This window comes from Haematobia irritans, chromosome 3 (assembly GCF_050003625.1).
Source record: "Haematobia irritans isolate KBUSLIRL chromosome 3, ASM5000362v1, whole genome shotgun sequence".
Classification (NCBI taxonomy): domain Eukaryota; kingdom Metazoa; phylum Arthropoda; class Insecta; order Diptera; family Muscidae; genus Haematobia; species Haematobia irritans.
In genome coordinates this window covers 58,310,789-58,325,474 of record NC_134399.1, presented here as the reverse complement: position 1 = coordinate 58,325,474, position 14,686 = coordinate 58,310,789, and the positions used below count along the sequence as shown (strand labels likewise).

Below are 14,686 nucleotides of genomic sequence, written 5' to 3'. Positions count from 1 at the left end.
GCAAAAAATTATTCAAATAAAGAACATTTGCTCACATTTGGCAAAATTTAACTAAAATCGACTAATCTCCATTGACTAAAATAAAGTTCAGTTGGCTACACTGAAAAAAATATTGTCGTGAGGTCAAAGATTTCATGTCTTTAAAATACGAATGTAAATTTTGCTTAGCATAGAAGACGCATTTCTCTAATATAAAGTTTTTTCCTTGTCCAAAAGTCGATAAACTTTTCAATGAAGTCGTATTGTCCTTATAATTAAGTGATTTCACATAAAAATGGGTATCATAACATGCAAGAAAAGATGCAAGAAAAGATGTTTGAAGCTCAACTTGACTTTAATAATTCAGAAAAATTCGTTAAATTTAATGAAATTGTCTTTAATTTTGTTGTCTTTTTGCATCTTGACTACAAAGCAAAAAATCGTTCAAATATAGGACATGTTTTTAACACTTTATTTTAAAGACGTTTTTTACATGAAACATAGCATAATTTCTACTAAAAGTTGAGTCTTAATTTGGAAAATAAAGTTGTCGTTAACTCATTTTTAAAGGAAAAAAATTTGCTTCCCTGAATCATGTACACAAAACCCAAATTTAAAAGAGAATTGTGTCTTAAAAGTAGCCTTACTTGTATTCTCCGCTTCTTTGGCTCGGAATCAATACAAAAATTTTTAAAGTAAAGACAAAATCTTTGGAACCGGGCATGTTTTTTTAGTGTAGGTAAATTACTTAGTTTTTACATAACAGGTTGGCTGATACGACCCCGGTCTGACACATAGATGGCGTCGCTAGTATTAAATGCATATTATTTTTATATAGTACCAACCTTCAAATGATTCGTGTCAAAATTTGACGTCTGTAAGTCAATTAGTTTGTGAGATACAGCGTCTTTTGTGAAGCAACTTTTGTTATTGTGGAAAAAAGGGAAAAAAGCAATTTCGTGTTTTGATAAAATACTGTTTTCTGAAGGGAAAAATACGGTGAAAGCAAAAACTTGGCTTGATAATGAGTTTCCGGACTCTGCACCAGGGAAATCAACAATAATTGATTGGTATGCAAAAGCGTGAAATGAGCACGGAGCGTGGTGAAATGAGCACGGAGGACGGTGAACGCAGTGGACGCCCGAAAGAGGTGATTACCGACGAAAACATCAAAAAAATCCACAAAATGATTTTGAATGACTGTAAAATGAAGTTGATCGAGATAGCAGAGGCCTTAAAGATATCAAGGGAACGTGTTGGTCATACCATTCATCAATATTTGGATATGCGGAAGCTCTGTGCAAAATGGGCGCCGCGCGAGCTCACATTTGACCAAAAACAACAACGTGTTGATGATTCTGAGCGGTGTTTGCAGCTGTTAACTCGTAATACACCCGAGTTTTTCCGTCGATATGTGACAATGGATGAAACATGGCTTCATCACTACACTCCTGAGTCCAATCGAAAGTCGGATGAGTGGACAGTGACCGGTGAACCGTCTCCGAAGCGTGGAAAGACTCAAAAGTCCGCTGGCAAAGTAATGGCCTCTGTTCTTTGGGATGCGCATGGTATAATTTTTATCGATTATCTTGAGAAGGGAAAAACCATCAACAGTGACTATTATATGGCGTTATTGGAGCGTTTGAAGGTCGAAATCGCGGCAAAACGGCCCCATATGAAGAAGAAAAAAGTGTTGTTCCACCAAGACAACGCACCGTGCCACAAGTCATTGAGAACGATGGCAAAAATTCATGAATTGGGCTTCGAATTGCTTCCCCACCCACCGTATTCTCCAGATCTGGCCCCCAGCGACTTTTTCTTGTTCTCAGACCTCAAAAGGATGCTCGCAGGGAAAAAATTTGGCTGCAATGAAGAGGTGATCGCCGAAACTGTAGCCTATTTTGAGGAAAAACCGAAGGAGTACTACCAAAATGTTATCAAAAAATTGGAAGGTCGTTATAATCGTTGTATCGCTCTTGAAGGGAACTATGTTGAATAATAAAAACGAATTTTGACAAAAAAATGTGTTTCTTTGTTAGACCGGGGACTTATCAGCCAACCTGTTATATAAGAATTTGTGTGGCACAAATAAATATTTTTACGTTCAGATTGCATTTCAAAAACATGTTCGAATTCCTGTATTTAGATTATGTTAGGTATAGTGATAGCCCGTTATTTCTATTGGAAAAATAGAATTTCCTTTCGATCAAAAGTTTCAAAATATTAATATTTAAATTTCCGAAATTATTAGATATGTGAGAATGTGGCTTAGAGTCCCTTTTCATCGGCCACCAACCGCAACCAGCCATATTCAAATGGTTACAAAAGGCTTACATGATGGTTGGACTCGTCAATACCTATGATTTTATCTACATTTTTAAGAATTGACATTTCAGTGCGTGGTGTATCTTGAACATCGAAATTACCGGAACGGTATCGAAGCAATCGTGCGAATGAAATAATCACAAAACAGGCATACAAGATATTTTGTACGAATTGTCATATTTTTATTGCCATGTTGCGCAGTCCGATCGGATTTATACAACACGAGATACAGATAAATAATCCATCTATTGGAAAAATAATGATCAATTATTTAGAAGGGGTGCATTCAGCGTATTTTACACTCAAAGAAATTTATTCATTTTACCGTTTGTCGACTTCGCATTAACCTTGTTCTCGACACATTTCTCTTTGGTTTGAATTGAATTTTGTTTTGGTATAGTATTTTTTAGATCCTTCAAATATTCGAAATTTATTTAAAACAAGTAAGGAAAGTCTAAAGTCGAGCGGGGCCGACTATATTATACCCTGCACCACTTTGTAGATCTAAATTTTCGATACCATATCACATCCGTCAAATGTGTTGGGTTCTATATATAAAGGTTTGTCCCAAATACATACATTTAAATATCACTCGATTTTTATAGATTTTTACAAAATCTATAGACTCAAAATTTAAGTTGGCTAATGCACTAGGGTGGAACACAATTTTAGTAAAAAATGTGGGAAACAATTAAATCTGAAGCAATTTTAAGGAAACTTCGCAAAAGTTTATTTATGATTTATCGCTCGATATATATGTATTAGAAGTTTAGGAAAATTAGAGTCAGCGGCGATTTAACAAGGAAAATGTTGGTATTTTGACCATTTTTGTAGAAATCAGAAAAACATATATATGAGAGCTATATCTAAATCTGAACCGATGTCAACCAAATTTGGCACGCATAGCTACAATGTAATTCTACTCCCTGTGCAAAATTTCAACTAAATCGGAGTTAAAAATTGGCCTCTGTGGTCATATGAGTGTAAATCGGGCGAAAGCCATATATGGGAGATGTATCCAAATCTGAACCAAATTTGGCACGCATAGTTACAATGCTAATTCTACTCCCTATGCAAAATTTCAACTAAATCGGAGCAAAAAATTGGCCTCTGTGGGCAAATGAGTGTAAATCGGCCGAAAGCTATATATGGGAGCTATATCTAAATCTGAAACGATTTGGCTGATATTTTGCAAGTTTTTCGAGACTCATAAAATATTCGGATGTACGGAATTTGAGGAAGATCGGTGATATACACACCAATTATGACCAGATCGGTGAAAAATATATATGGCAGCTATATCTAAATCTGAACCGATTTTTTCCAAAATCAATAGGGATCGTCTTTGAGCCAAAACAGGACCCTATACCAAATTTTAGGACAATCGGACTAAAACTGGGAGCTGTACTTTGCACACAAAAATACATCAACAGACAGACGGACAGACAGACAGACGGACATCGCTAAATCGACTCAGAATTTAATTCTAAGCCGATCCGTATACTAAAAGGTTGGTCTATGATTACTCCTTCTTGGCGTTACATACAAATGCACAAACTTATTATACCCTGTACCACAGTAGTGGTGAAGGGTATAAAAATGTCATATATTTACGCCCAAATCGGTTTCGACGGTACCTTTCATAAAAAACGTGGCAGATTTAGCAAATAACAAGTTTTGAGAATTTGTTGTGGTATAATAAAAATAAATATCAAAAATTAAACAAGGTTTTTGTTTTTCTCGTACATTTCGTTTGGTATAAGCTAATCTCCCATAACACCCATTTCATTTTGATACGAAAATGGAATCGAGTAGTGGTCCAAAATGGTTTAACAGCAAAACGTCCACAGAAAGAAGAACAGGAATGTCTTATGATTTACAAAAATTGTAAAAATATTTCGCTCTACTCAAAACTTTAAATAATGAATATCAGCAGACAAAGCAATTTCGGTTTTTTTGAAATGTACAACTAGACTACAACCGTTGTACATCAACTAACAAACGTCGATGAAGTATAGGTGTTAGCATCTTCAATCCGGTTATTTCACTGTACTTGTATTTTTAGTATATTAAGTCTCGACTTTTTTTTAATGTTTGGTATTTTTAATTAAACACAGTTTAAATGGCCATATTAGAATACCACATACAATTTTGGCGTTATCAACCAAAACTGTAGCGGTATAGATATCACTGCCGATGCGACGAAAGTATCGGTGGCTATAAATAGGACTTTAACTGATAAGAAACGAACATATATGTGGTACACGTTAAACGCCTTTTATTTGGCAAGAAAGTAATTTCTGTAAAACCTAGCAATTGAAAAAATTTTCTTTCCAATACTAAACTACAACCGATGTTTTCGTGATTGAAGTTTCAATTAAAAATTAATTGGACCAACAAACTTGTTTAATCCCTTAGTAATGCTGTCAATAATCGAATACGAAATCAACGAAATGGTAGCAAGTAAGGACGGAATATTACACTCAAAAATCGAAGGCACTAAAGCCAATTTACAGCCCGTTTCGGTATGATGAGCTCTATCGATCGACTGAAGTTCATAGAAACAGCTGACTTTTGGTTATAAATTCAGCTGATTTTTCCCATTTTAGTCGATCGTTTTAGTTCGATCGACATACAGAAACAGACATTTTATTTTAGTTCATGGAAATTATTATGTTTTAGTTAAAATTTCTCCAATATGAGAATGCTTCTTCCAATTTTGGAGACGATTCTGGCGGATGCCGCAACAATCCACGTAGATCATATTCCGATTCTCGGATTCCAGCACAATCCTGCAGGCAGAAGTGCGTGTCATAACGGAATGTGTTAAAAGGTTGGGAACTACGTGGTTACAAAACGTGAACATTTTCTCAGATTGAATCAATGAAGGTAACATCAGACATTACGTTTCGGTTGCGAACCGCATTGGAGTGCAGAAGTATGATCAACGAATACTCGGAATGTGGCAGGATCCGCATCATAAGGCCAATGAACTGGAGATAAGCGTTAGGATGCAAAGGGAAGTGAAATTATAGAACGCAAAGCCAGTAGAGGCAACACGGACAGAGTTGGATGAATGGGCACGGGGGACACATAAAACGATGTGGACCATTGCAACGGTCGGAAGGACGACGAAAATGCTATGGGGTGACTTAAAGACAGTAGAACGACTGTCAGTCGTTGCCCTGCCTTCACTACACGCGAAGAAAGAGACGTTTGGAAAACGTTGTTCTTTTGTAAGGTTTTTTAATTTCTTTGAAAATTTCAAACTTTTATTACCAAAACCACTGTCCATTTCGTTTATATTAAGACACATTTTGAAGTTTCATAGTAATAATTTAATATAGTAGTATGTAATGCCAGACATCTTTTCGAAATCTTGTGAACATTTTTGGAATATAAGTGAAATTACATTATTTCCGTTTCCAAAATTTTTAAGAAACAGGCCTAAAGGTATAATTCTGCACTCAAAAGTGAACTCTCTATTTCACTAAAGCCAATTTAACTCTATTTTAGTTCATGGATTTATTATGTTTGGAGAAAGTTTCCTTTAAATTAACTAAAAAACGGGAAAAATTATACACAAATTAAGCATAAAGATTTACTACATTCGTATTTCTCACAAAATAGTTCATAATTTCTTTAAATTTGTAACTTTTACTATAAATACGCCCATCATTAACTTCGTATGTCACTAAAGACATTCTTGCAATTTTGAACTCCAAGTTTTTCCTTTAAACTACATAATTTTCTGTCACAAGTGAAAAAAAAAATAATGTCTAATAATTTTTCTTAAATTTGTCGAAAAATATTTGCTTACTTTTGTGATATGTGATATCGGCGTGATGCCGGAGTTTGTAATACTGTTTAGTTAGAATTTTCTAAAAATATTCAAAATTGTCTAAAATTAACCAAAAGTTTTCTTCCTGGTGGGTTCACAGTTTTTTCAGTGTGTTAAATAAAGTTTGTTTACATCGGCTCGTGGACGCCAGTGGATAGTGCGTCTTCTACATTGTTTGTATTACAGAAAAAGGAAGTGAGCAAATGTGAGGGAAGATTATATTAGCCAGAAAAATATTTTTTATCTTTATATCTTTTATATAAAGATGATTATTTTTACACGGCTAATAGCAAGAAATCATTGGCCTCCCAACAATTTTTTACAGTGGAAATACGAGAATCATTACATTTTGACCCAAATCAAGACAAATCCGTAAAATTCACAAAAAAAACTAAATCGTATGAAAATTACAAGAAAATTATTTCACTTAAAGATAATATAATTTTTAGTAAATAAATAATCATATAATAAATAATTGATTATCCAATTTAAAAAATTAGTTGAGTTTTGCGACAAAAATCTATATTTTTAATGTAACAAATTAAAAAATTAATTGAAAGTACCGAAGAAAACAATTAATTCTTTAAACAAGAATATGTTTAATTTCCAAATCAGTATGTGATTGATAGTAGCATTTTAGTGATTGAAGCAATTTCCACTAAATAATTAATAGGTTCAATTAATTGATTGAATCAGAGAAAAGTTTTTCTGTGTAAACTAAATTCAATCAAATTAAAAGAAATGTATAATGAGCGTATTCATAGGGGAGGTTATAGTAAAGTTGCTTTACCCGCCGACTGATCATGATTATTTATTTTTGGTAATAAAAATGGTCATTTTTGGTCAATATACCTACTATTAAAAATTATTCGTTAATTGAATATTGTAAAAAAGACAAACAAAATTACTATACAAGACATCATACAACTTATCCACAAAAATAAACAGCAGAACCAGAAAAATAATATTGTCTTTTATAATCAGTAACTTTCGATCAAAAAGTTAGCTTTAATGAGAAGTTAAGGCAGACAGATACAGAAAATGAATTCATATTTTGATATTGATGCCTATATTTATTCAAGGTGTTTACAGAAGAAAGTCTTTGTTTTATTTAAAACATATTTTTGTTGAAATGAACTCAATACACATATGTACATACATTTATATTGTTTTTATTTTGTCGTTGCTCATTCTCTCAATGATTTCTGCTTTCCGTCATACGAATGAGATAAAAATTTTTTAGTCTTTATTTCGAATAAAAAATACATATATTTACAAACATACACATCAATATAAATTAAATGGCTAAAACGTAAAATTTAATCTTTTATGAAAATGTATTCATTCTATATTTTAATAAATTAATGTAAATATCCAAACACTTTGCAAACAAATGTAATCGAAAACTATACTTCCGATTTATTCGACAAAAATTGGACGTTTTGTAAAAAAATACAAAATTTTGTACATGTGTAGTGTTTGAAGCTTTTTTCATTGATGCACGAGTAAGTAATATGAAAAAATGGAATTCCATTCCAATTTTTCTTTTATTTAATTTAAAATAAAAAATATTATTAATTCTAATTCATTTTCACTTACTAAGAATACACAATAAATTTTCTTTCAGTTATTTTTCTGTCTATTTATTATTGAAATACGTTTTGGTATTTCAGGTTTTTGTTTTGGCAAACGCAGCGCAAAGTACTTTGTGACAAGTTGAAAATATACAAACGAATTGAAGCAAGAGTAACGAGAAATCATATGTTAAGCGTCAACGTCAACAAAAATCCACAGAGGTGGGACTGTGTGATTATTGCTGAGCGAGAATAACAGCTTTCCAAAAAATGTTTTACCAATATTCATAACACTCAGAGAAAGAAACAAGTTTGGATATGAACACCAAAATTTCGTAAAAGATATATTACTAACTATTGCTGGAAATCTTTTGTTTCGATTAACTCTTTTGTGTGAAATTCGAATTTTGTAAAATTGTGTGCTTGATTTGAGTTTAAAAAGTTTTCTTATTTTTAGTTCGTGTCGTTAGGTAAAGCAAAAAAAAAACTAAAATCAAGAAAAATTCACACATTGGTGAAAATTTTACTATAAATAAAATATTTTTATGAACTAAAATAAATTTAAGTCGGTTTTACATTTTTTACTTGTCTTTATAATGATGCATGGTATATTAGCCTAGTAAAGCGACGATTCATCGAAATTGTGTGCCTTCGTAACATTTTTATTGATATTAATTTTTGCCAGAATAATTTGTGAACGTAAAGTTATGCATTTATTGTAGATTGCTATAATGTTCTACACAATAAACTCAGTTTGCCACAAAAAAAAAAAAAAAAAAAAAAAAAACTGGAAACAACTTTCAATATTACTGAATTCCGGTTTAATCTTTGAGATATTCCAAAATATTTGAAAAGGTAAAGTACTACGACGTTGGTCTCGGCAAAATGTTACTTATTTATGGCAGAACTAACAATTATTATAACAAAAGAATTTTATTGAAATGTCGTTTCCAGTCCTTTTGATAATAATGAAATAATTTTACAGAGGAATATAAATACCACTTTATATTCTAAAAGAAATGAGACAATATCTTAACCCTCTAATGCCCATGCCCGCCTTTAGGTGGGCTTCATTTAATAAGGAAGCTTTTAGTAGAACACACCTTAAGACAACAAAAATGGGCAAAATAAAAAGAAAACTTATTTGAAACTATTCAAGAGGCTTTGCAGCATATGCTGAATTTTATCGTATAATTTTTTCTTGCTTATTTCTCTTTATGTCGTTAATAATGAAAATGTAATCAGCTGGCAAAATAATTGGGGCATTAGAGGGTTAACCTAATGCTTTCACAAGTGATCCCAATATAGCAGGTAAATTGATCAATCTTATAAATTGATATTTCGTCTTCTGACTTTGTCTCAAAATACAAATCTTTAAAATAAGACTCATTTTTGTGTATTTACATCAGCTATTATTCCATTTATGGCAGAATAACTTCAATACGATATCGATCTTGATAATTTACCGACTCTGCACGTCACTAACACCAAATAAAAGAGAAAACAACAAATACAAAATAAAAGATAGCAAACCAGCTGTTTATTAGTAATGTGTTAGTTTTAATATACAATAACGAATTTGTATATGTAGTGGGAGAGGGTAGAAAATATAAACAAAACTTTATTGGATGATAGCTGAGGGTGGTAAGAGGTACTAGCGAAGAGAACATAAACATAAAGACATAAATTCTATATATCTACAAAATAATCATAAAAAATATATATATTATTATTTTCAACAACAATTATACTACTGACACAAAAAATTAAATTATGGTTATATGGCCTCCATGTACTTAACAACTAACTAACCTCTCAAAAAAATAGAGCAAAACACAAGTAATCTCAATCTTCAATGCAAAGAGAGTTTAGTAAAATGTTTATATGTGTATATGTAAAGTCTGATCTTTGCGGAATTTCAGATCTCTAAACGACTTTTTCATACATTACTTTAGCCGACTCTTACTAATACTTAGTATGTATAAATATTTTTACTTCCGGAAACTATAGTGCACCTTAATATGATCGTGAAAATGTTTATCCGTTTACCCACTATAATTCTATAAAGACTAACACTAGCAGTAAATACGACAATAAACCATTGTTGCCAAGTTGTATGTAAGAAATTTACTATATAGGGCATTTATATTAGAAAGTGAGTAGACTTGTTACATCTCGAAAAAATGTTTGATCGATTTTTAATTTTCAATAATGGTTAACTTTAACTTAGTATTTAGCGAAGCCGGGTAAAGTTTAATTTCACCGATAACAAACTTTCTTGGACCAATTTTAACCCAATTTTTCATAGTTAAAATACGCAGACACCATGCCAACTTAATTGACATTTTTGTGCTCGCATTTGTCTGCGCATCTCGGTTCACTAAACTTTGCCCCAATTTTTTTTTTTTTTTTGTATTGAACAATGAAAAAAATTATTGTTCTCTAGTTTCTTAAAAAAATAATCCTGGAATTGGGCTTTGGAAATTTTTCATAAGATTTCATTTCATATAAGTATTGCAAAAGTCAGGAATCAGATTTTAATGTCCATGATTTATATCTACATCAATGCTCCCGCATTCTATCAGTAATTTTTTGTTTATTGTTATATATAAGTTTAGAAAAAATCTTTTAAAATAGTAAACTTTGTCAGTTATTTTACAACAAACTAAATTGGTTATTTTAAAACAATTATCCATTCTATACATTTTCAAAATCATTTGAGTTTTTAAAATAAACTATTTTTGGTTTTGTAATGTTTTTCTCTAATTCACTTTTATTGTTTATTCACATTACACTTCCAAAATCCACTTTAACTCCTATCCAAATCCAATTTTAGTAGATTCGAGCCTAATGTGAATGGACACATCATTCAGATATAAATAAATTTAAAAAAAAGTATTAAAATATATTTCAAAAAATCAGTCTGCGCAGAACAGAAACTAATAATAAATATATAAACATATAGTCATTGAAAAAAAATATTCGCGGTTGTCCTCATTTAACTAAATATTCTTATAGGATTTTTTTCCATTATTTTTTGTTGTTGTAATAGATGAAGGAACGCTGCGACTAAGGTGAGTTGTGTCCAAAGTGAACTGGTGGTACATGCATTTTTGTAAAGTCTTCTGTCGTAATTGTAAAAATATGCTTTTATTTTTTTAACTTTTTCAACAAAAAAAATGAAAAATAATGGGTTTACTAAACTTTCTTATATGAGATATTATATCCGTCACATACTATAATGAAAACCCATCAATTCCGTTTACTTTTCATAAGATTTTATTTCATATAAGTGTTGCAAAAGTCAGGTGTCGATTTTTTTTTTTCAATGGATTATATCTTCATCAATGCTCCCGAACTATATCAGTTATATTTTTACTACCAGCGTTTTGATGGTTGAGCCGACATACATTTGTCTTCTCGACATCGGACTATTAATGGAATCTCAAATAAATATATTCCAAAATATTGTTTTACAACCAATTTTTTAAATATTTAAGAAATATAATAGAGTTGATGTAATTCCAATAGACATCTCGCATTATTATCTAAATAAATTTTGAGACATCGACGGCGACAGTTTAGTCGTTACAATCCGATACCGCCGTCGAATATATTCTAACGTCAGCTAATATCTAAAAAGGTACATTTTTCAGACAATACACACAAACAACCTGCAGAGATTAGATTCTATTCCAAAATGGATGCAATTCATTTTTAATTTCATTGCACTATTTATTTGCAAGCAAATATTTATGTTTTAATTATAGATAATTTTTGACATTCTCTTATTTCTTACATATATGGTAATTATGTCAGGTGTCATTTACATTGTATGTCCAAGCTTTTTAGGTAATTGGCTAATTTGGCAACTCAAATTATTATGCTCTCTAACACAGATAAATTGTGAATTCACTTCCCAGAAATGTATGAATGTTTTTGTACATACACACATGTACATAGTAATTGCTTTTGTTTTCGTTCTTAATTTAAAAATAACTTTCATTTTTACACTGTCCCTTCAGTTCACTCTTACTGATCATAAATATTTAAATAAATAAAAGTTTGTTTTTTCTGTTTTCAATGTATAGCAGTGATAAAACGATGGTGGTTTTGAGATATGTACAATATTCATTTTTTGTTGTAATTCATTATGGTTTATTTTGACTAGCGTTATCAAACTATAATATAGAAGTAGCAACTATTAGCATAAAGTATGTGTGAATATAACTATACAGTCATATACGATGGGAAATATACACACTCCCATTGGAATGATTATGATAAATATCACATTATTGCGGACAAAAATTTATCTATAAGGAGTTAAATCGAAACATTGTATAGCTTGAAACTGAAAAATTCCAAATTTGCATTTCATCCGAATTGGATGAAAATTGCGGCTTCCTCAAGAACCCAGCAAAAAAAAGCGTCGCCAAAAAAGTAATGAAAATGTTCTCTTTGGATCCGGAAGTGGTGCAAAATTGACGCAGAAGCGATGAATTTAACATGGGCTTGTCATAGGACGGAAGTCCTCCATTTCCAGTGATGCACTGAATTTGCATCACTTCTTTAGGTGTGATCTGAATTAAATGTTTTGGATGTAAATTAAAAAATTCTGTGATATTTTGTCAAATAAATAATTTTTATAATTTTTAATCGATTCTAACGCTTGTCGGAAACGTTTCACCTCAAATATTTTCAAAAATTCACAATTTTTTCAGATTGGATTTAGCATTTTTTTCGACAAAATTTAAATAATTTGTACCATTTTATGAATTCTTACTCTGTTTTTAACCTATTTGAAACAAAAAAGTAAGTCTATATGGGGACCATGCCAAACATTGACCGATACATACCGAATTGGGCATATATCTTTATGGAATTAAAGTGCCTCTAGATTTATATTTTCAGACAAATCTTAGGGAAATAAGGACTTCTATATGTTCAAGAAGTCAATTTGGGGAATCGGCCCTGCCTGCAGACAAACTAATTTGTACAAAATTTCGGAACGATAGCTTCATTATTAAGGCTTTTCTCGTACTTTTTCCATTCCCGGAAAAGCGGGACTTATTTTGCAAAATTTCGCTGGAACCTGCTCAAAGAAAACCTTCTTTTGATATTGAAGATACCAATGAATTAGAAATAGTAAATATTCTATTAACATTAAATCTTAAAAGATCTAAGAAACAATGCTGAGCTTCTTACACCCATCATCACGTCTTTTATTAATTCGGGCATCAACGAAAGCACCATCTAAAACTACTAAAAACATCTTTATATACAATATACAAAAAAGGACTGAAAAATGGCTACAATAAGTATGTTACAGGCCAATATCTACTCTACCAGTGATTGAAAAACTCTTAGAAGAAAATTTAGTACGTAGACTTAAAAACTTTCTAACAAAATTCAATATATTAAATAAGAACCAATATGGATTCGAAAAGGGGAAAAGTATTAATAAAATCCTTGGACATTTTTTCAACCCACATAAATCAATGCCTTGATCAAAGAGCAGATTGCCTAACAATATTTATAGACTTTAGTAAAGCATTCGACACCCTGCCATTTAGAAAGCTATTACTTACTCTGGAAAATGTGGAATACGTGGACAATGTCTTGAATGATTTAAAAATTACTTGGAATGCAGAACCTTTAGAGTAAATATAAATGGAAATATGAGCAATGAAATGAATCTTACCTATGGCGTACCCCAAGGTTCTAAACTTGGACCAGTATTGTATCTGATTTATGCAAATGAATTTACATCTATTAAAAAAAAGTAAAACATTCGCATATGCTGATGATACTGCAATTGTGGTATCTCACACAAATCTGGAAATAGTACAACAAACTATGCAAGATGAACTAAACCTAATATCAAGGTGGTGCCACGATAACGGCTTAATTATAAACGCAGATAAAACAAAAATGATGCACATCAGATTGCCGAGTTTTAGACCTGCACAAATCAAAATAAAGTTTCACAATATCGAATGTCTACATAAAAATACTATATCAAGAAATGATGATAACTGCGAAAAATACATAGAAATCGTTGATGAGATAAAATATCTTGGTGTAAAGGTGGATACACATTTTAACTGGAAGAAGCATATTTTCGATCTCAACAAGAAATTAAAAAAAAAGGCATCATATTTCTTCTTCCATCTAAATAATTGTGCGCCTATTGAAGTAACGATACTAGCACTTGCAGAATCACAAATACGTCATGGAATTACGGCCTTTGGATCGACATCGTACTGCAAATTATTACAGCATACACAAAACAGACTAATCAAAATATTAATGAAAAACAAATTAAATAAAGAAATAACGTTTTAATATAAGATTTTACTCACACTGCCTGCTTAAATTGATGAAACATTTTATATATAAAATATTCGAATATATATATTTCTATTCAAAGAATAGAAACTCTATATAACTATTTTTGAATGAAAAAAGATAAACTTGGGGGCTATTGTAACACAGTAGGAACGCAATATGTATGGAGAATTATGTGAATGTATATCTAATTGAGGCCTAACATTAAACTAAATGTTTGCAAATCGCATTTTAAGAAATTTACATTATTTATGAATAAAAAATTACCACGAATATCGTATTGGCTTCGGAGTATGTTCCGCAAGTTGTTCGGGGAAGTCGAAATTGATAACATTGTTTGATATTTTTAATCGCCCTATTTAGATATTTAGTCCAACTCGAATGTAAATAGATTTATATTTAGTAAATATTTTCCTCTAGGCGTCCAAGCTTTTTTAACTTATGAGAGAATGTATATGAATTTCGACACAACCAAAATTTGATGTTTGCTTTTGTGTGTCATATGTAACAAGTTTATTGCTGGATACTGCCTAATAACATTTTTCAAAAAATATATATATGGTCCATCCCAATTTAAAAAATAATAATAATAAAAACAAAATAATAAAACACTCAC

The 14,686-nt window shown here is 31.1% G+C and overlaps 1 protein-coding gene across 1 annotated transcript in view; it reads right to left on the bottom strand.

Moving 5' to 3' along the window:
• bbx (bobby sox) overlaps window positions 1-7,871 on the bottom strand; it is a 41,802-nt gene extending 33,931 nt beyond the window's left edge. The window contains exon 1 of the mRNA XM_075302413.1: window positions 7,745-7,871. The gene's annotated coding sequence lies outside the window, so the exon portion shown is untranslated. The remainder of the gene's footprint in view (window positions 1-7,744) is intronic.
• Window positions 7,872-14,686: the final 6,815 nt, after the last annotated feature.